A 21,653-nucleotide genomic window follows, 5' to 3' on the forward strand; every position below is an offset into this window, starting at 1 on the left:
CAGTAGCGTAAATAGCTCTATTTCTCTGTTCCGAAGTTGTACCTATTGATCTTATCCATTTGCGATGAAGGCGACGTTTTTCTTTTAAGCTTTGTTGAATATCTTGATCGATTGCAAAACTTCCCTTTTTTCCGTAGGCATGTTTCCCCTTCGTACGAGGAACGTACCGATTCCTAAGCTCGAATAATTTATCTCGCAACATCTTCCAGCAATCATTTACGTTTGCATTTTCTGCTTTTTGATGGAAACCTGTAACCCAGTCAGAGTTCTCAAGATGTCCTTTCATTGCTTCAAAATCTGCCTTATTGTAGTTATAGTTTTCAATAATGCATTCTGTTTCAAGGTAACATTCGAACGTAAATGATAGAACACTGTGATCACTTTTATGAAGTGGTGAAAGATAGGTTATGTTGCTAACCTGGCTTTCTTCATTTGTCAGAATCAGGTCAATAATTGATGGCGTATCGGTACCTCTAGCTCTTGTTGGTTCATCGACGTGTTGGTAAAAGAAGGAGTCTCTTAAAGCTTCGAGAAATTGTTCGTCTTCTTTCGTGTCATCGTGAAGAGTTGACCAGTTTTCCCAATTGATATCTTTATAGTTGAAGTCACCGACGATACACTTATGACTGTATTTCTTATTCATTGCTATTAGAATATCGATTCGTCGGCACAGCTTCAATATATGATTTTGACCTATGCTTTTCACGGTAATCAGATTGTGAATGTTTTCTACGCAGCATGCTGAAGCTCTAAAGAGATGTGTGAAAACATAACAATATCTGACGAATATGCAATCTCGAAATCGTAAGGGCTGCGTTCGTCTAAATGGACTAGGAAAGACAACAAAGTTGTGTGATTGTGTTTATGAATAGGGTGCCGTATCAGTTTTTAACTTTCCGACGCACAACAAGATTCTTGTTGCAGAATTTCCTGCGGGAAGACTATTTTTCTCAGATGTATAATTTTCAAGCGCCTTCAGAGGTTTACCGTGCGCGTAAGAAAATTATGAATAGTTGTTATCAGGTTAACTGAGAGGTATTTATTAAATACCATTTTTGTACTAAGTACGTAGTCTTTGGTATGACCTGACCGGTAAGGAACCAACGACTTCGCACACCATAGCTGGATGCTCTACCACTAAACTACGGTCAATTAAGACATTGAGAAATTAATAACTTTACTACTTAGACTCCATCGCTTGAAATTCATTCATTTCAGACTCGGTTTTCCTTAAATAGTTTTCAACGTTTTTGAGCCTTTCTATTATCATTCCTTATAAAATAGTTATTGAAAAAAGTGACTCAGCGAATATAATTGGGCAAGAAGAACTCGTAGTAGAAAAAATTAGAAAAATTATATCAATCACTTTAAGGTAAGTTATGTTAATGCAATGACCCTGGATCAAGCTATATCTACCATCTTTGATTGGAGGTTAAAAGAAATACCCTAATTGTACTACTCGATAAGGGTCAATTTGTAATTTAATTATATTCTCCGTTGAAATGTCTTTTACCAATATTGAGTTGTGCTACGGGTACAGCTTTAAAAGTCTTCGAAACTGTTTGCAAGGGTATATAAAGATCAGTGGCCATGACACGTCACAATCACAGCATAGAAAGTATTTCAAAATCGATAAATTCATTCAATTTTCATTTAGTGGTATTAAAACGTAATTTCAAAAGACAGCTGTGATTTCGGGTTGTGCTTGAGACATTAATTTTGATTTTGAAGTACATATGTATGAGATGATTTTTTTTTTAAAGAATTTGAAATAGTACACATTTTTTAAGAACAAACTATATAAGAACATAAGGGTTCAGCCAAAATGTTAAGAACAAGTTAAGAACATTTTAATAAGACTTCGTGGACTCGAAAACAGCCAATTTATTAGGAAAATGGACAAAAATACATAAAAAAATGAGAAAAATAAGAACGTGTTAAGAACATTTTTAGGCTTGAAACTCAAAAAGTTAAGAACATCTGAAGGCTTAAAAAATTCTGGATGTTCTTACAAAAAAAGGTGTAGGGCAATTTTAACTCTTTTCATATAATGCTTATAAAACTATCAATTAATTTTACTTACTTATTTTATGATCTCTACATGTTTAATTGTGAAGTAATAAAATTAGTCTTACTTTTTTGTATATAATTGGCAATGATGTAACATCCAACTTTATTTTATACTCTCTGGAAAAATGCGATAGTAAAAATTTCAGTTTAATCGAGATTTGGATTCGCATAAAAAAGATTCTGTTGTGAGTTTATTCATAACTGGTGATTTTAACTTGAATGCGTGTGGTAGATTTGATATGCTGGGTGTCATGCCACCGTCGTTTCAGGTTTGATTTTTCTCGGGATACACGTTTTTTCTACATAGTTCATTATCTTTTAATAAAACAAAGACAATAATTACAATAATCCATAATCCATAAATTTTGCAGGGTAACGCCTATGTAAGTCTCCAAAGCTTGTTTTTCAACTAACCAGTGTTTTGGTCTTTTCTCGCAAGAAAAGTGGCAGTGGAATGCAAGTCCGGAAAATGGCATCTTAACTCGAAAGAAAGGTAATAAGTGCGATAAAATAGCGGTGTTTTCTTACAAGTAGGATTATCTTTGTGAGTTATTGAGGCTTTTTACTCTTTACCAGACTATGCTGTCTGGAAAGGGGATTAAATGTTGAATGTTAATGATGGAAAAGGGATACTATATAAAGGCAATCCATGATATGAATTCTTAATTTGAACTCTATTCTATTTCCATATCGTAACATCCTTGTCTACACCCCTGTCTCACAGCTCCAGTGGAACTTTCTCCTCAGTGGGGATAAAAATTCCTATTGAAATCTCAATGGGGATAGAAAATTTATTGTTCCAAGGTTAAGAAATCCAGTGGGGATGGTTTTGAAGTACAGTTTTTAAACATTGGATCTCGAATGGGGATGAAATAAATGTCAAATTCCCAGTGGGGCTGAAATTACAGGGTATTTTCCCACTGGGGACGAAATCTTTGCCACAGCGGGTCTGTGACACAGGGATGTTTGTCTCATTAGCCTAGGAGAACTTTTCAAAGGGTGGATCTGGTTAATGTTATCAAGTTAAGCTGAACGCTAATGGAGAAAATATCTCTTATTGTCTTTAAAACTCAAAAGTCTCTTGGTGACCGAATAATACCATTGAGTTTAAAGCCCAAAGGGCTAGATTAGAATCTAACTTTTCCAAGGCAAGAAAAAGTGAAGCCAATTATTTCCCATCCAAAACGTGCCTAGAACGTGCTGTAATCATGATGGCAGATTGTATTCAGTTGTTCCCTTGTTTTTGACTTCTTTGGCTTCATTTCTCGAGTCTAGCCCTTCGGGTTTGGAAATCAATGAGTAACACTAAAATTTTGACACTCTTGAGAGTAACTAACAACGTAATCTTAAAGTACAACATTGTAATCTTAACAGTGTTATAAATATAGAATTCCCTTATGGAAACACGATAGGAGAGACTCATAAAATAACAGCCACACAGGAGCTATTAAATTTAGACCACAAAGAAAAACAATCTTAAATTTTCGAGTAGTTTTTATGACCATGAAATTGTGTTAACCCCTCGAATATGCAAAACACAAACTGAAACTTTTGAATCATCATTTTCTAAAAAGTGTGGATGTTTGAGTTGGTCATGTTTGAGTTGGTCTTTTGGTATGATTTGCGAGATCTTTATAGCCGAAGATATCTTAAACAGTAACCAGTAATCATCAATATTTCTTTACATACATAAATTTTTTTGACTTAAAAAGGTTCGTCCATCCCCCCCTGTATGGTTTTTGGTTTCTTAATGGAACAGCCCAATCGGAGATTAGACAAGGAAGAATTCAACTCTTCAGTTTAACTAACTGATTGTTACAGGAGCCCGCTGTCATTGAATTAAAGTAAATCTTTTTTTCATCGTTTTGTGTCCATTTTAGTGTAATTTCTTAAGAAAAATGTATTAAAATGATGTTTGAAAAGTTCTTGACATTACAAACATGACTTTGACATGGCATTGTATCGATGTTCAGTGCCAGTTCAGTTGTATATGTTATTCTTTAGCAATGGGTCATTCCATTTCATATCCATACAGTGGGGTGGACGAACTTTTCTCGAGGGTAGCCCAAGAAAAATTTCCAGGGGCCGTATTTAATTTTTCGAAGGGGGTAAAAATTTATTATATTATGATTTTAGTTTGTCCACCCTATATCTAATCTAAGATAATAAAAGGGTATATTTGCAAATTTTGCCATTTTCCAGGGGGTATCCACACACACATTTTCAATAATTTTTTTTGACACGAAAAGGTTCATCCCCCGGTATGGTTTTTTAATGGAACAGCCCAATCGGAGATTAGAGAAGAAGAATTCAACTCTTCAGTTTAACTAACTGGATGTTACAGGAGACCACTGTCATTGAATTAAAGTAAATCTCTTCTCCATCGTTTTGGATTTAAAATGTATTAAAATAATGTTTGAAAAATTCTTGACGTTACAAACATATGCCAGTTCAAAACCTAGGAGGTCATTATTTTTGTTGATAGGATTCTGACACTTTGGTATAATTCAGAACTTCACCCTATTCCAGATTTTGTTTAAGGACACTTTTGTAAGCGTCAATTATGGAGTTAATGAGCACCCCTGTGGGGGAGCGGTACCCTGGGGGTAATAGGGTTAAGGTATGTGCGTGCCGAACCTTAAAATACTGTCTCTGACACTGACTCTTTAGAGAGACTCAATTTTGCTGAAAAGGTGACTATTTTGAAAAATTTTCTTTTACTTTTGAAAAAAGTCCTACCCTTAGAGAGACATTTCTATAATTTCTTCTCTGAAAACTAAAACAATTTCCTAAAAATCGCGATTTTTCCGACCCTTAGCGAGACTTTAAAAGGTGAAAAAACGAACCTTAAGGCACTCAGCACCCATTTTTGCCTAATTACCCTCCTCCCGGGGTTCAATGTTCGAAAGTCGAGCGGCACATCTCCCGTTAGCCTGCAACACAAATACCCTCCGCCCTCGGGAGAACACTTCCATAATAGCAAGTATTGCAGGTTTATGCCGGTGGTGCGAGCCCTGCTTTATGTATTACCAAGAATAAATCTTAACTTTTTACTGGTTAGTATAGATGAACGAATAAAACTGGACAATCTGAAAAATTCCCGCGGTAATGAATCATGATTCTTTATCTCACCTTCAAATCTCAATTACAGATCATGTGAAAATATTTTATGGTCAGTGAGTCTCACAGACAAAAGTGACAATTTAGATCAATCATCTCCAAGATATTCCCTCTATTTCTCGATCCAAAAATATATTTTTTGAGAAAGCAGACATAAATATTTGACAGGCCAAATTACAATGTCACCAAAATATTTGACACATTCTGAGACAAATATTCAGAAATTCAGAAATAAAATATAAATTTGTCTTTTATTTCTCACGAAAACGTTTGTGGTCTCCCCATGGTCTTCATTGGTCGTAGGACAAGTTAAAGGCAACAAAATTTGAAAACAAAAAATGGTTGAATCCCGGTGAGTTCATTTTTGCATACGCATGAGCGTTATCTTGTGAAGTTATGGCAAATTTTAGTCAAAATTCAACAAAATCCTGTCAGGCTTAATAAGTATTTGTTATAATTGACTTTCTTCCGTGAAAGATCCGTTCTCATCACGGTTGGATAAAACATCCGGGGAGGGGGCACCCTACGTGCGACTCAAAATTAGGCCTTTGAAATTATACCCTTACAGTGCAGAGAAAATTTTACAAAATGTTATCAAATTTGAGCGAAAAATCGACCCTTACGGTGCATTTTCTTGAAAACTTTTGACCATTTTCAAGCAAAGTATGGTCAGGTTTTCGGAATTTTACACCCTTACAGTGCACTTTGAGAAGCTTGGAAAATACACACTTAAGGGCCGCATGTATGGTAGGTCATTTACGTTGAGTGACCCCCCCCCCCGGTGGATAAAACGCCCTCATTGGGTAACTGAAACAGGGATGTTACTCCTCGGAGTTGATGTATTCTCGTTAAGCAAGCTCTAAACTATGAAAAAACAACAAGTCTAAATTATGAGAAAAAGCTTCCTTATCTACAGTAAATTGTTTGATAATTCCATCAAAATTCTCGAATTATGACTCTAAAGCTATTGCAGAACAGTGGTTTTAACGAGTTTGAGAAGATTTCACTTTGGTGTTTTTTGACGTTTGAAAAAATTATGTCATCAGGTTTAAGTAAGACATATCTTGTTAAAAAGTCTTTGGATAACCACTTTTTTATAATTTTTGATTGCTCTAAAGTTTGAGGTTGAGTCACTTTGAAGTTGATGACATGAAGGTGTAAAGAAGATATTATTCATATGGTTCACTTTTGATTTGCTTTTATTGCCAAATTTCAAGAGTTAGCTGAGAATTTAGATTTAGATTTTATACCACGTCTACTTTTTGGAAAAAGGATTCTACCCATGAGAATTAGTTGCCCTGTCTTAATGTCCTGTTTTTTTTTCTCAGTCGGGATAGGAAAATATCATAATCCAAATAGGGATTTTATTGCTTTCAGTTCAAAAATGTGGGATATTTTACAGTGGCGGCCTGGCAGGGGGTGCAGAGTGTGCAGTGCACCACCCAGAAAGACCTGAGAGGGGCGCCAAAAAAGCTTTTCAAGGGGGCGCCTAAAATTTTTTTGATGTTTGGTTGGGCGATTTTGCGCCCTTTGACACATTTTTAGCGCCTTCTATAAGTACAATGAGTACAATGTAATTTTTTTTTCGCATGCGGCGCTTCGTTTTATTTTACGAATTTACCAAAACTACTATCAACATTGAATTGCGAAAAGTCAAAGCAAAAGAAGTGTTGTGTATCCACCAGGGGTTAAAGAGTATGCTCACCCCCAAAATGAGAGATTGATCGAAACTGCACGCTGTGGTATTTGTGCTCTTATGCGGACTAACTTTCTCCTTTTTAGAATACCTTATAAGCTGTTTGACCTTTCTTACACCAAATTTTTTTGTCTGCGGCGCCAGAATTACAAAGAACCCTTATTCTTACCAACTTTTGAATTTTTGGGGCCTCTTTCAACCATTGATCTTTAATGGAGAGTACAATAAGACCAGGAAATAACAACGAAATAGATATCAAATTATCATTACCACCACCTTCGTATAAATAAAACTTTGTTAACTCAGAGATTCCGGGCGTTACTTTCAACCAGTCACTGCTCTTACCAGTTTAATAGTTTCACTTAACGGTATAGGGCGCGTATAAGGACAAAAATACCAGGGGCGCCAATTTCATAGTTTGCACCACCAAGAAAATTAAGCCAGGCCGCTACTGATATTTTAGATGGATACTTTTTCCTGTTTCACTTTCAACGAGGTTGATTAATAGGATTTCTCAACCCAGCTGGCACACAACGTTGTTTCAACGTTTATCAAACGTTCACAATGTCCATTTAACGTTTGATGAACGTTGAAACAACGTTGCCTTAGCGACCAGTTAGATTATGCGGGTGTTTGAAATAAATAGTTGTTCTGAAAACTTGTATTCGTCTTACCAACCCCTTTCTCAAAGCCCTGTTGGGATTTTTTCCCACGGCAGGGAAAAGAATTTCTATTGAAATCCCAATTGGGATAAACGTTCTCTTGTTCCAAGGTCAAAAAAGCCAGTGGGCTGGTTTTGGAATGAAATTGTTGGTACATTGAATTTCGAATAGGGACGAAATCAATTTCAATTAACCGGGGTGTTTTCTAGGGTATAACATCCCTAAAATGTTATATAAATGTTCAAAGTAGGGGTCTTATTTAGGCACGGCGAACGGTGAATTTTGCCGGTCTAAGGCACAAAAAAATTACAATTCGCCGTTCGAAAAGTTTAGTTCGCCGCCTCAAGTAAATATTTACGCTAAACAATACACTGTATTGCTAAGAATTCGTCGGCCTAGAATCTAGAAATCGCCAGAGTTAATTTTTCATTCGCCAGCCTACAGAAAACAAAGCAAAGTCCCTGTAGGGTATAGGCATAGTGTAAATATATTTAGCTCTAAGCAAACTCTAGCAAACCCAAATAACATTGTTTGTATTGTTTCACGTTTATAAAACCTCTCATCGTGTTTTAACCGAAATCAACTGCTACACGTTTTTTATAAGCACAAATTATATAAGAAAATAAGGCTTCGATGGATCAAATGTTAAGAAGAAGTTCAGAACATTTTAAGGCTTTGCAGACTCTAAAACACCCAATTTCTTAGGAAAATGGACAAAAAAAGGGTGAAAATAAGAACATTTTTAGGCTTAAATCTCAAAAAGTTAAGAACATCCAAAGGCTTCAAAAATGTTGCTGGATGCTCTCATAAAAAAACGTGTATTGAAAAATTGCAACAAAATAAATGTTACACAGTTTTTCCAGATAGTAAAAACTAAAATACAATCCTGGAAATCCTCTTATTCCAAACTGTCTCGTTTCAAAGTATTTATTTTTATGGTCGGCAAAATTTTCCGTCAAAAGGCATTAAAACACATCAAGTTGTTGACTTCACCCGGGGGGGGCACTCGATCTGAAAACGACCATACGTTCGGCCCAAAATTTGGCTTCTAAAATCGGACCCTTACAGTGCAGTGAATTTCCATGAAAAATCATACCCTTACAGTGCAGTTTTTAAAAATTTCTCGCCCGTAAGGGCGAAAATTTTTGCAATTTTCCAAGAAAATGTGGAATTTTTCCTCCAAAATTGACCAATTTTGTGCCAATTTTACCAAAAAATTGGCCTTTTATCACAATTTCCTACCCTTACAGTGCAGTTCAGTGCAGTTTTGTAATTTCCTACCCTTACAGTGCACTAGCTGAACTATGAAAAACCTACCCTTAAGGGCCGAACGTCTGGTAGGTCATTTACCTTGAGTGCCCCCCCCGGGTGACTTCACCCTAGCTTATGTACTTAATAACAGAGTCTGACTAACAATGATGCCATTTTTATATAAAGTGGCATTCGATAGACAGTTTTTTGTGAAAACAAGGAATGTTGTTTAGTTTCATGGGAAAGTATTTTTGGTGTAATGGTATGTATGCACAGAGTTTTTAAAAGATGTTTTACCATTTTTTTAAGGCTTCAAATTTCTTTGGATTTTACAAACTCGGAAAATCTGTTATTAATTTCAAAGATTCTGTGAGTCTAACACAAGACTCAGATGATGTTATATCTGTATATGATGTTTACCAGGGACAAGCTGGAGTTTTTACAAGCTCTTTTTTGATTTGGTTGGTCGTTAACCAGTAATAAAACAATTTTGTTACTTTTTCTAAAGAACGTGTCATTTTTATTACTTCAAATGAGCAATTAGTAAAGTATCTTAAAAACTCCATCTCATCTGGTTTACCAGGACTTCCATAAAAAATTTTCAGAGACATTTTACTCAGTGGTAAAACTTTTCTGATTTGCTTTTGACTTTCCATTACGTGATTTTTTTTCGTTTGATTTGAATACCTCAAGGTCAATATAACGTCATTAAATGAGTCTTTCAGAGTTTTGAAGTTGTTTTGAATAGTAACATAGTAGGCCATATATAACTTTTTCTTAAGCATGGTTAATAATAAGTCACTGTTTCTTTGCTGCATATTTGCCAACTTTAAATTGAATTAATGGCGAGACAATTCAATGCAATGCTTATGTATCAAATGCATGTCGTCTACTCGATGGAAAGTCTAGTTTTCAATAATGAGTTGGTTTTTATTCGACCACAATAGAGTCTAACCTGTTTAACCTGAATCTCTATAAATCAAAAGTCTCCTTAACTCGAGTAAGTTACCTGCATTATCTCTTCGGTAAAGAAACCACTACAAACAACTTTCACAATTCAAAATTTCTTTACCTTGCCATGATAATAAATTTGCGTTTCTCTTGCACTTTTGACTTATGTAAACTCTGATTTCTTTTAAGTGAACTTTAGAAGGCCACACCTACCTTAGGCTTTGCCTTAGCTTAGAGAAACCTGGCTACTCGTTTGGTAGAGAAAGAGGAAAATAGAAGGAAACAACAAATAGCGAAAATGAAAGATTTTTGAAAATCTTTTATAAAAAACGATAGGCAAGTCAGTTTCCATCTTGCAAAAGAAGGTCAAAAACATGTTTCTTTCTCAGATAGCACAAGGTCAAATCAAAGTGAATTTTAAACGTTCTAAAACGTCAATAACGTCGAACTAAATGCTCTGTTTCGCCTTCGTCCGGAAATGAACAAACTTATTATTGAAAGTTATTGAAACATCCCCTTCTCAAATAGCGGACCAAAACTCAATGGGGATTTATATTTACATGTTTTCTTACGGCTGGGGGTTTGAACTCGTTTGTTTTCAAGCTAGAAAATTCAGTGGGATGGAAAGATTAGCACACTAATTTGCAGCGAGGATTGGTTTATCTGATTATTTATAGCTTGGATGATAAAAGAATATAAAAGAGTATAATTTTCCACTGTGGACGATATTTTGACAAATTTTTCCAATGGGAAGGTGTCCCAGTGGGTCTGTGGAAGGTGGTATATGGAACTTTCCACGTCCACTATCATTTTCCAAGCATAAGTCCTCAACCTCTAAATTACTGTGTCCTGTGAGAAGCAAATCATTTCGTAAAATCATATTTTGCACTAAGATGACTAATCTATGATGTTTTATTTTGATTTTTATAGAAAGAAGTAACCACAAATGCTAGTAAGTGGTATTTTCTAATTCAATGTATGAAAAATGCGTGGGCGACATGCTAAGCCTTAATGTCTCAGTCTGCCACTAACACATATGGACAGGAAATTAGGGTGGAAAAGGTCACTCATTTATAGAATTTCTGAAGAGTTGAATAACATTTTTTTAAGATATTCTTTTTTAGGACTTGAGGGATTATTTAATATCGAATTACTTCGAATAAACGCCCTGTTGTGTTTATTATTACTTTTGGATCTTTAATAATTTAATAATTTTAAATCAGGTCATGTGAATTGGAACCTTAGTTTGCCTTTTCAATATTGTTTCTGTACAAATATGAAAATTTAGGGATGTAGAAATGGGTCAAAACCATTCCGAGTACTAAAAGAATACAACTAAGTTTTTATCCATATTATACTTCTTACTGCTTCCTGTTTATGATAAACATCCAAGAAGTGAGGCATTTATTCGAAAGGGGTGTTTATGTGAGGGAGCAAAAATGGAAAATTTTTCCATGAAGGAGAGAAGCGTTTATTCGACGTGATACGAAAAACATCGAGGGTGGGGTTTTCATCGATTTTTACTTGACTATTTTTGTCTTTAATAATCTTCAGCTGAATCATTAACTGTGGATGGGTGTACATTTCGATTATAATTTTGGAGAATTTTTAATCCCAAAGTTGGCCTCTCAAAATCAATATAGACGGATTTGGGACAATATTGAACCTTGGTTAACACTTTAAACACACTTTATCATGTCACTATTAAGAAATTAAGCAAACATTCCACTGTTTCCTTCTAAGTGTCATTAGCTGTCATGTGATGATTGTTTCAGTCGGTACAGAATCTTTTATTTTGTTTTAGAAGGTTTACCAAATAGATAAAAAAATTATGTTTTGTGTTTTGTGTTTCGCTTTCGTTTCGGGCATTAAATTTAATGAGAAGGGAAAGGGAATTTCCGGCATAAATGAGCTACTGTAACTTTGGTAAAGGGTCAATCTAATAAGCAACAATACTTTCTTTTCGGCTTTCAAACCAGCTGAAACACTATCGAATTTTTCGAATCATATGCTCAAATTTTACATAACAGACTGAAAAAGCTTCTTTCCGAGTAGAAGAGTAACTTAGAAGAACTACCCATTGAAAGTTAAATTTTATCTCAGTATGTGTAAATTCGAATATCCATCTAATTGCTTTAAAATAAACTTTAAAAAATTTTTGGATACGAAAAGGGCAATGAAACTCGTCGTCGGAGGTTAAAAAATGGCTAGCACGCTATCATATGCCAGCTGGCACACAACGTTGTTTCAACGTTCATTTAACGTTATATTGACGTTGTGAACGTTAAATAAACGTTGAAACAACGTTGTATGTCAGTTGGGATACTAAAGGGGGATTAAAAGTTGTTCCAGTTATGAAATTTCGAGTATGGAGATTGGCTTATCAGGGTTTGCTTCCTGAAAGGGGACACTTGTTCGAGTAAGGAAACATCTGGAGTTGTCGAGATTCCTACGGTACTCTAATCTGAAATCAATGAAATATCTGGCTAACTCACACAAAAACACACGTGTTGAATTTAGATATTTCCTCCTCTATCTGTGCTTCAGTGGTTTGTTGTTGAGATGCAATGCAAGATATATATGATACATACATGTTTTGGTCAAAGTACACAGATAAGATATGATTATTGAATTAGATGTAATGAATAATAACAACTTGTTTTTAAACTTACAGTTTGGTATTATTGCATGGTTTAAAGATACCTTATTCATTAGTATAGTTAAAGCTTTCTAAAAGTAATGATTTAGGATAGGTAATTTTCAGGAGTATTGGATATTATTTTGTCAATGGGTATGGTTTCACTGAATCAGAGACATGCAGTAAAGTTGCAAAGTTGCAGTTATCCCTTAAAGGTTTTGTTTTTAAATAAGAGTGATATCGTTTGCTTACTCATCAATTTTAATTTACAAGCTTTTTCACATTGGATTGACACGGATGTGGAGCAAGATTGGTCAGAAAGAGGAAAAGAAAAAACATTTGTTTATATCAGCATAATATAACAATAGGCAGACACTGTCCACTGTCCTAATATGAAACATGTGTCTGATATGAAACGGGAACATTTATGTAAAAAATAAAACCTTTAAGCTCAAACATATTTCTTGGAAAGAACTTTTTTTTTTAATCTTAATGATTTTTTATGATTTTACAGGCTTTAGGTACATTTTCTAAAAATACTTTTGACGCAAGTTCCCATAAGGAAGCAATGGTTAAATAAACAAAGCACCAGCGCCCACAACCAAGGGTTTCTAATATGAACCCTCACACCTTTCACTTTTCCGTTCAACTCATAAATAGCCAAGCTGGGAACCCGTGAAAACAATCGAAAGGCTGGGTGAAAGTCCTTGATTACTTGGCTAATCATCGTGAAATATCGAGTCTAAAAAATAATTGGTAAAGTTTGTAAAAGCGTCTTGTCTTCTTTGATATCTTGAATCAACATTGATGACAAAAGGACATGACGTTATTGGTAAACTATTTGATGAAAACAAATGAGTTATTGTCTTTTCAATGACTCGGACCTCCTTACTTTAAAATACCTATTTTAGTTTTGGTTCTTTAATTTCTATATCTTTGGCACTATATGTAGCCCCCTAGGTATGTGTTTGTATTAAGTTTGACTTCCTGTTTATCTTATTACACTTTTTTTATAAGAACATACTATATAAGAACATAAGGCTTCGATGGCCAAAATGTTGAGAACCAATTAAAAACATTTTAAGGCTTTATGGACTCAAAAACACTCTTCTCACATTTCTTAGGAAAATGGATATAAATCGTCAAAAATTGATTAAAATAAGAGCATGTTAAGAACATTTTTAGGCTCGAAACCCAAAAAGTTAAGAACATCCGAAGGCTTCAAAAATTTTGGATGTTCTCATAAAAAAAACGTGTTTTAATGTTAATCGTTTGAAAGTTTGAATTGAAATACTTAAATAGGCTATATACTTTCAAATTTGCTTTCGACAGCTTTGGATATGTTAATTGCCTTGATCAAGGCAATTTTTCTCTTCGCTTCAGACCCGTCAAGGAAAAGAAATTCTACAGACCAAACCAAAATTTACACATTTCGCCCGCCTATTGAATTAATTAACGGGTACGGCGGACGGGCGCGAATGCAAAAACGCGGAGTTACGAATGATTTCTCAGCACCCTATTTCCGTAGAGCTTTAAAATGGTATTTACATTTATAATGAGAGTGAATTTTATTAATTAGTCCATTTCAAACAAGCATTTAATAATATTAATTATGATAATGAGCTTTTTATTTTTCTGTATCCTCAGTTTATAGACATAGGATTAGCTTAATTAAGGATGTATCGCACGCATTTATACGGAAGTGTTTGAGTAGTTTAAAGACTTAGATATAATTGACAAGAGAGAACTATTTATTGTATACCGAATCTTTCTTTTGAACATGGATATTCCTTTGCTAATTCTTTGTTTAAAAAGAAGATTTAGGAATTATGTTATGATTGGGTTTTGGATATGTGATTTTTCTAACTACTATTTGATATGGAACGGAAAATCGGAGGTGTTATATGAGTTTGTGGTTGAAACGCTTAGTTTTGTTGTTTTTAATGATAGTTGGACATTGTGAAATTCTTTTGAAGATTTATTCGTGTCAGATTTTAGTCTTAGGCGCCCATGGCTACTAACTTTGTCAACTGATATATGTGTACAACTACGGCCAGAATGGACCTTACTCGGGACTCTAGGAGTTAGGCCAAAGAGTACCGGCGGCACACTCGTGTATCCGCTTTTAATAACGTCCTGCTTCCTCGGGGCTTAGGAGAGTACATGGCTTGTTGTTTAGTCTGTAATATTCAAGTGCTTATGATTTTATAATGACCTCATAGGCCCCTTTGCCAGAGAATCTACCGTTTTTTATATTCCGGAACATTGATAATTTTCTGTTCCAAAGAATCGCGTGAAAGTTTTATGATTTTTTTAAACAGATCGGTCTTTACATGCATGAAGTATGTCAAAATCAAATTAAGTGTTTTCTATTGTTTTTGTCAAGTCAACAGCCATGAGATGATGATGTTGTCAATCTAAGGCACCTAACTCATTTACTGTCAGAAACTATTGAATTGGCAATGATTGTGAACTTAAGATAGCTTCAGGTTTTCTGTTTGGGGCCTTCTTAATCATAGATACTACATAACATCCCTGTCTCAGTGACCCCGGTGAAGTTTTTTTCGCCAAAATACACCCCTGTCTCGCAGCCCCGGTGGAACTTCTTTCCATCGTGTGGGGTTGAAATGTCTTTCAAAATCCTAAAAGGGATAGCATTTCTATTGTTCAAAGCTTAAAATAACCCAGTAGGGGCGGTTTTAGACTGCAATGTTTTCACTTGAATTCCAAATTGGGATGAAATCAATCGACCAAAGTCAATTTCCAAGTGGGGTGTATTGTAGGTTGTAGTGTATTTTCACACTGGTGATGAAATTTGGGTAAAGTTTTCAAGTAGAGTGGTGACAGAGGTGTCAATTCGGGACAAAAATGACGAGCAAATGAAAAACCTTTAGTAACCGTATATAACTTGCGTTTTATGCTTTAGGATACATCGTTTTTTTTCGGATATTTTTGGAGTGGGTTCGTTTGCCATCGGGCACTGATCCAGATATGACTAATTGTATACAGAATATATAAGAACGTAAGGCTTCGCTGGCCAAAATGTTAAGAACATTTTAAGGCTTTGTGGACTCAAAACTCCTCGATTTCTTAGGGAAATGGTCAAAGATATTCACAAAATGGTCACAAAATGGAGAAAATAAGAACATTTTTGGCTTAAAACTCAAAAAGTTAAGAACATCCGAAGGCTTCAAAAATTTTGTATGTTCTTATAAAAAAGGTGTACATAAGTAATAACGATAGTAACATAAGCTTTAAGTGACATGCTCCGAAAAATCATTCAAAAGCTTTTAGGCAGCTGATTAGGCAGTTGTTTCTACAAAGGGCCGCTGAATTGCTAAACGATGTTATCAAGCACTAGTGTTATATTTGAGTATATTCCTGGAGGTACATGATGTATTTTCGCTCGTGAGTTGGTTAGGCACCAATTTTTATATAAACACATTAATTTCTGACTAATTTTCTACACACGAATGACAAAAACACAGTAAAAAAGTAAAACACATTAAAATACCATTTCCCGAGAGAAATGAATTAACATCTTTCTATCAATTTAGTAATTTATTAAATCAAAGCTAGACTGACTGTTTTTTCTTACGCAAGCAAGGAAAGGTACTATTTTACTGAGAAAATAGAACGGTTAGTACATAAGATTTGACAGCGATAATGTTGGGTTTACTACACTATACAATGACGAATTTATATTGTAGGAAAATTTTACGTGCTTTTCCTGACTTTTAATTTCTGTAAAATTGCACAATTAAAATAAATCGTTGCTGATTTACTGATCAAGAATATTTTGAATAAAGGGTTTTTGTATTTAATGAAGAGTTAGAGGACGGTTCCAGAATAATTATCTTGGTCCCTGGAGGAATGCAGTAATGTAGTAGTTTTTCAGTGAGTGTATTTATTTTGGGGTGTCGATGACGTTTATGTACCTTTACCACTTGGAGCCGCTTATCACCGGTTACGCTTTCTACAATCATTGTCGTAATATTTGAGAAAGAAAGGAAATTCCTACGATATCTTATAACCACAAACAATTTGGAAGTGCTCTAAATTAGGTTGGAAGGGTAGACTTTTAACTCTGAGTTAGGACTTTAGGATCTCAAGATCAAAAAGTTCAAGAATGGTCCAATAGGGCTCAGAATAGTCTATAAACCCCTCCCTAATTGAAATAATCGAATGAATTTATTAATTAGCCCAAAATCGACTTTCTCGCCCGAACTCCAAATTTCGAAAAACTAGGAAATAAGCTAAATTCTCAATAGATTTTGACCATGATTGGGTGTATCATTTTCAAATTTCCATTCTTTATCTTTTAATTTAGAAGGGTCGGCCAACAAGTCATATAAAGTGATATTTTTATCAGAATAAGTCAATCTATAAATCTTTCTGATAGTCAAAAAATATCAAGGGGCAAAGATTGAAAAAAGTTGATTACATTTTGGTTTTGAGTGAACAAGGTCAATGGCTTATTTTTTGATTAAATATTTTTCTCACTTTTTATACAATATCAAGACTTAAATTTAGAAAGTTGTACGTCTGAAGTCTTACGTGGGTAGTCGTGCTCTTGATTTTTGCTTTGAAATGAAGATCATAATCATGTAAACGAGGTTTATTTAGAAAAATAATTGTCGGGATATGTGCGGACACTGAATTTTTCATCTTTTGAAAGTCTCTGTAAACACCAAATTTGCAAGCCCATGAGGATTTTTACCCCAGTGATTTCTATCTACGGGGTACCTTGAAAAACACGGGAGTGGTTTTGAAATTTTGCGAAAATCCCGAAGGGAATTTGTTATGTTATAGGCTGAAATTCAAGGTCAATGAAATTCACACCAGACCTATAAAGGGGAATTTGAGAAAAAAGGGCCGATTGTTTGGCTGTAAAAAAATATGGGTTAAAAAGTTTGTTAACTGAGGAACATTTTTAGATGACGCGAATTCCGTAAACAATTGTAAACGTTATTCTTTCAAAAAGTGACGAATTGGAGGGTCTCAAAAGAAAATTGTTATTTTTATAATCCACATAATGTTGATCCTACTAAATTGTGTGCGGCGCGTCAAAATAAAGCCGTAAAATAACTTAACGTTCAAGTGTAAAGAAAAAAAGACCCCTCAGTAGTTTATTTCTTATTAAAGCGATTCGGAGAGATTTGGTCTTGATCTTTATAAACTCTGAAATCTCTATCAGGGATTTCTTTTAGACTGTTTAAGTGGTTTTTTGATGAGCATAACGGATTCTCTTTGGATTAATTTACAGGTTGACTTGAAACATATTTTGTCTTGACCTGAAATCAGATTGATTCGGAAAAAAGCTGTTTCAAAATCCTCATTTTTGATCTGGAAAAGTATTGAACTAAAATGATAGATTTCTAATCGGTAGCATATTCAGTCTCGTAAGGAATCATTTTTTTTATATTTGAAGGGGGGTTGAAAATTTAGTAACACCAACCAGTTTGACCCGAGGGAGAAAATTTGAAAAACATTTGAAAAACACCAAAAAGTAATGAATGGCTGAAAATTTAGGCGAAAACATTTCACAAACCATTTTAGAAAATATTATTGGGGGTGCTAAACCCCCTTGCCCCCCGGTTGCTACAGGACTGACTTCAATATACTCGAAACCTCTGTATGCAATTTTCAGCATTTTATTCTTTACATTAGTGACAATAGCATGGGTGACTTCTTTAATGGGAAATAGAGATGAAATTAGTAGTCCTCATGAATGTCGATAGAGCTAGTGATATATTTGATCAAAATGTCAAAAACATTTAATCGTGAGGTTTAGGGAAGTGCAATTGTAGAAATAAGACACAATGATTCAACCGGGGGGGGGGGCTTACAATTACAAACCGCAAAGGTTAAAAAATTTATAACTCTTTTAGTTTCGGAATTTTGGGATTTCAAGACTATTTAATAAAATTCCTTAGCACCCTACCAATATCTTAACGAAGGAATATTTAAAAGAAATCTGAAATTGAGTGATGATTGATTGATTTTTCGATTTCTACAGATGAAAAAACATTTAACACACCCTTCACTGTAATTTTTCATTGCTGACAGCTCAATGGTTTAAACACGAAACAGATTCACTCAAAAAGTAGAAAAATCAACCGCAATGAAAAATTTCAAGAATCTGGGCTAAAAACTCTTATGTTACAAAAACTGTAGGTTTCACATTCAGGGGGTCGGTCATACACGCTTTTTTTATATAGATTATATATATTTTATATATATTTTTATAAGAATGGTGTAAATAAATTTCATCATAGATATTCTTAACTTTTTTGGAAAAATCATCCTAAAATATTCTTACAGCATTCTTCAGTTAGGATCCTAATTCAGACTAGATTTGATATTTAGTACATGTGTCTTAAGCATAAAATGGCATTTTTGTGAAATAAGTGAGCCTTACTTGGCGTCTTGGGGGGTAATTGAAAATTTATAATCGAAAGTGCTCTGAAAATGGCATTCTTAGCTTGAGTAGCAAAATTCCATGATGGTGATATTCTCAGCATTGCTCTTAATCTTTTGGCCATTTTCATCATTGACATTCTTATAAAGTGTATTCTTACAAAAAAAGCGTGTATCTTATTAGAAAAATTTTTGGAAGGCGCTAATATGACTTTTTCATCAATCTTACATATTATGTGGCTGATTTATTATTTCATGGCGATTTTCATTCTTTGTGAGGTCTACCAGACCCCATAGTTTTAAGACCATCGTCTCCCAGCTGATACACAACGTTGTTTTAACGTTCAAATAACGTTATTTGGGCGTTATGAATGTCAAATGGACGTTGTTTTGACGTTGTGCAACGGCTGGGCTACTTCAACGTCTGGAAGTAAGCGAATTCCCGAGACTACCCTGGTCTTTAACCTTCATCTTAAACAAAATGGATAAGATCTGGCCTCACAGTGAGAATTAAAAAATCCAGATTTTAAGAGAGACTCCTAAAGTTCGAAACAAACTTGGGTCACAAAAACCTCATGAAACGCAATCCTCGTCAATCTTATTTACTTGGCTAATATTTTACCAGTAGGTAAATTTTGAGTAAATGGAATGTTTTCTATCTATCATGTTTTTTATAAGAACATATAAAATTTAATAAGCCTTTGGATGTTCTTAACATGTTCTTATTTTCACCATTTTGTGAGTATTTTTTGTCCATTTTCCTAACAAAATAGATGTTTTAGAGTCCTTGACTTAAAATGTTCTTAACTTGTTCTTAATTGTTTGGCCATCGAAGCATTATGTTCTCATATATTTTTTTCTCATAAAAAACGTGTCATACTTGAAAACTTTCTGGTCACTTGTTTTATTATTTCACAAGGTGAAATTTTGTAAAGTTTTATTGAGTCAATTCCAGTTCTCTGCATTAAGATTTCGTTCGACATCATTGTCTTCATGATCTTGTGGACGCCACAGCCTTCACATATTTTACCGTGGTTGATTTTCAATATGATGTGTTGTAAATTTTCTGGATAAATCAAGCTCTTTTTTTAAAGTTACACTTAGTTTGAAAGCTGAGTTTTGGTTCTTTTTTGTGTAAATTTTTCAATGGACAACTCAATTTGACTGATTTTAAAAGACAGGGATATATCAACCATAAAACAAAACTGACCAACACTTTCAACTTTAGTATATCAGATCAAAATGTGATGAATCTAGCAAAAAAAACCCAAAAAGTGAAACTAAATTTAGTGACAATGGATTGAATTTATTGTAATACAATTCCATTGTTTTCGAAAAAGCGTAGCGAAATAAAGTAGGCGGGTAAACACGATTATCCAATCCCAGAAAACCGGTGAATTTAATAGCATTACGTGACCTCCATGGTAGGAAACCCTACCAATAATCAAATCCCACCAGGGGGGTACTACCCACAGATATCTGTAAAGCCCGAAGGGCTAGATTTGCGGCTTTTATCGAAAAGTGAAGCCTAGGTTTGGAAGGATTTCCTACCAAAGTCACGTGACTAAAATATGCAATTTCACCGGTTTGAGAGATGTGAAATAGCGTTTTTGATCTCGCGCTCCGAAAACAATTAAAATGCTAGATCCTATCCATCGGCACGAAATTTAAAAAGTCAAATTTTTGCTTCACTTTTTTTTGCTGGAGAAAGCTTAAAGTTGCCTATCTAGCTCTTCGGGCTTAGATATCTGTGGTACTACCACTACCAACCGACAAGAGTATTCCACTGAAGTTCAAAAGATTGACCCTACGTGAGACTGGTTTTTTGAAAAAATTGTGAAAAAGGTGATCCTGAAAGGGACTTAAAATCCAAAATTTTCTCAAAACCTTCCAATTTTTTCCAAAATTCTCTTCAAAATTTGCCCAAAATAGAATCCTACGAGGGATTGATTTTTCTACTTTCCTGTTTTAGCGACCCACCAGGAACTCATAGTGAAAGAATACCCTGACCTTCGGAAACTCCCCGTTCCCTTTTTGTCCGAGTGCCCCTCCCCTGAGAAAAATTTCACTCATCTTACAAGGTGTTCTATCTATTTAGGATTTACAATTTCAAAACATTTTGAAATTCTACCATTATGGAAAATGCCTTGAGGTGAGAAAAGTACGGTTTTTCATTCCTAATCCAAAAATTCGATGTGGACGCAAATTTTCGGTCAACCCTAAATTCCCCTGGACTAAATTTAATGACTCTTTGCTTCGATTTTGTGACGATTGAAATGTTACTGTTATCAAAAACACCAACACAACACAAACATAAAGAGAAGGGTGACTTAATATTTGTTCAAACATTGTAACAAAAACAAAAGAAAAAAACGTCTCTGAAGTGGTCACTAAAAAGAATGGATGGATATCTCTCAAGAGATTTATTCATGTTATGGTGGGTTTAGTTCAGCTTTATGACAGCTCCTTAATCAAAAAGTCCCTTGATGACATTTGGGTTGGTTGGGTAATGGATTGTTCATCAAAAGTTATGATTTTTTTTGCAAAAAGCTCTTTTGAGAAACTGTCTTGAGTTGTCTTTGACAAGATGAAATATTTTCCAGTTTTACATATTTAAATATGTTTGGAATATGTTTGATTATTTTATATAATTTTAATATAAAGTTATCTAATGCAATAGCGTAATTTTCTGAAGTAAATTACATATACGTAGTAAAGTTAAAGTGTGGTTATCAAGGCTGTAGAGTTTATTTCTATTTTGATGTTTCTAATCTACCTAGAAGTTGGTAAACCTAGAGTCGACAAATTTTTAGCTGACATGCACCTCATGAATTGAGCGAGTTCG

The sequence above is a fragment of the Clytia hemisphaerica genome, unplaced genomic scaffold (assembly GCF_902728285.1).
Source record: "Clytia hemisphaerica strain Z4C2 unplaced genomic scaffold, Clytia hemisphaerica genome assembly, whole genome shotgun sequence".
NCBI lineage: Eukaryota > Metazoa > Cnidaria > Hydrozoa > Leptothecata > Clytiidae > Clytia > Clytia hemisphaerica.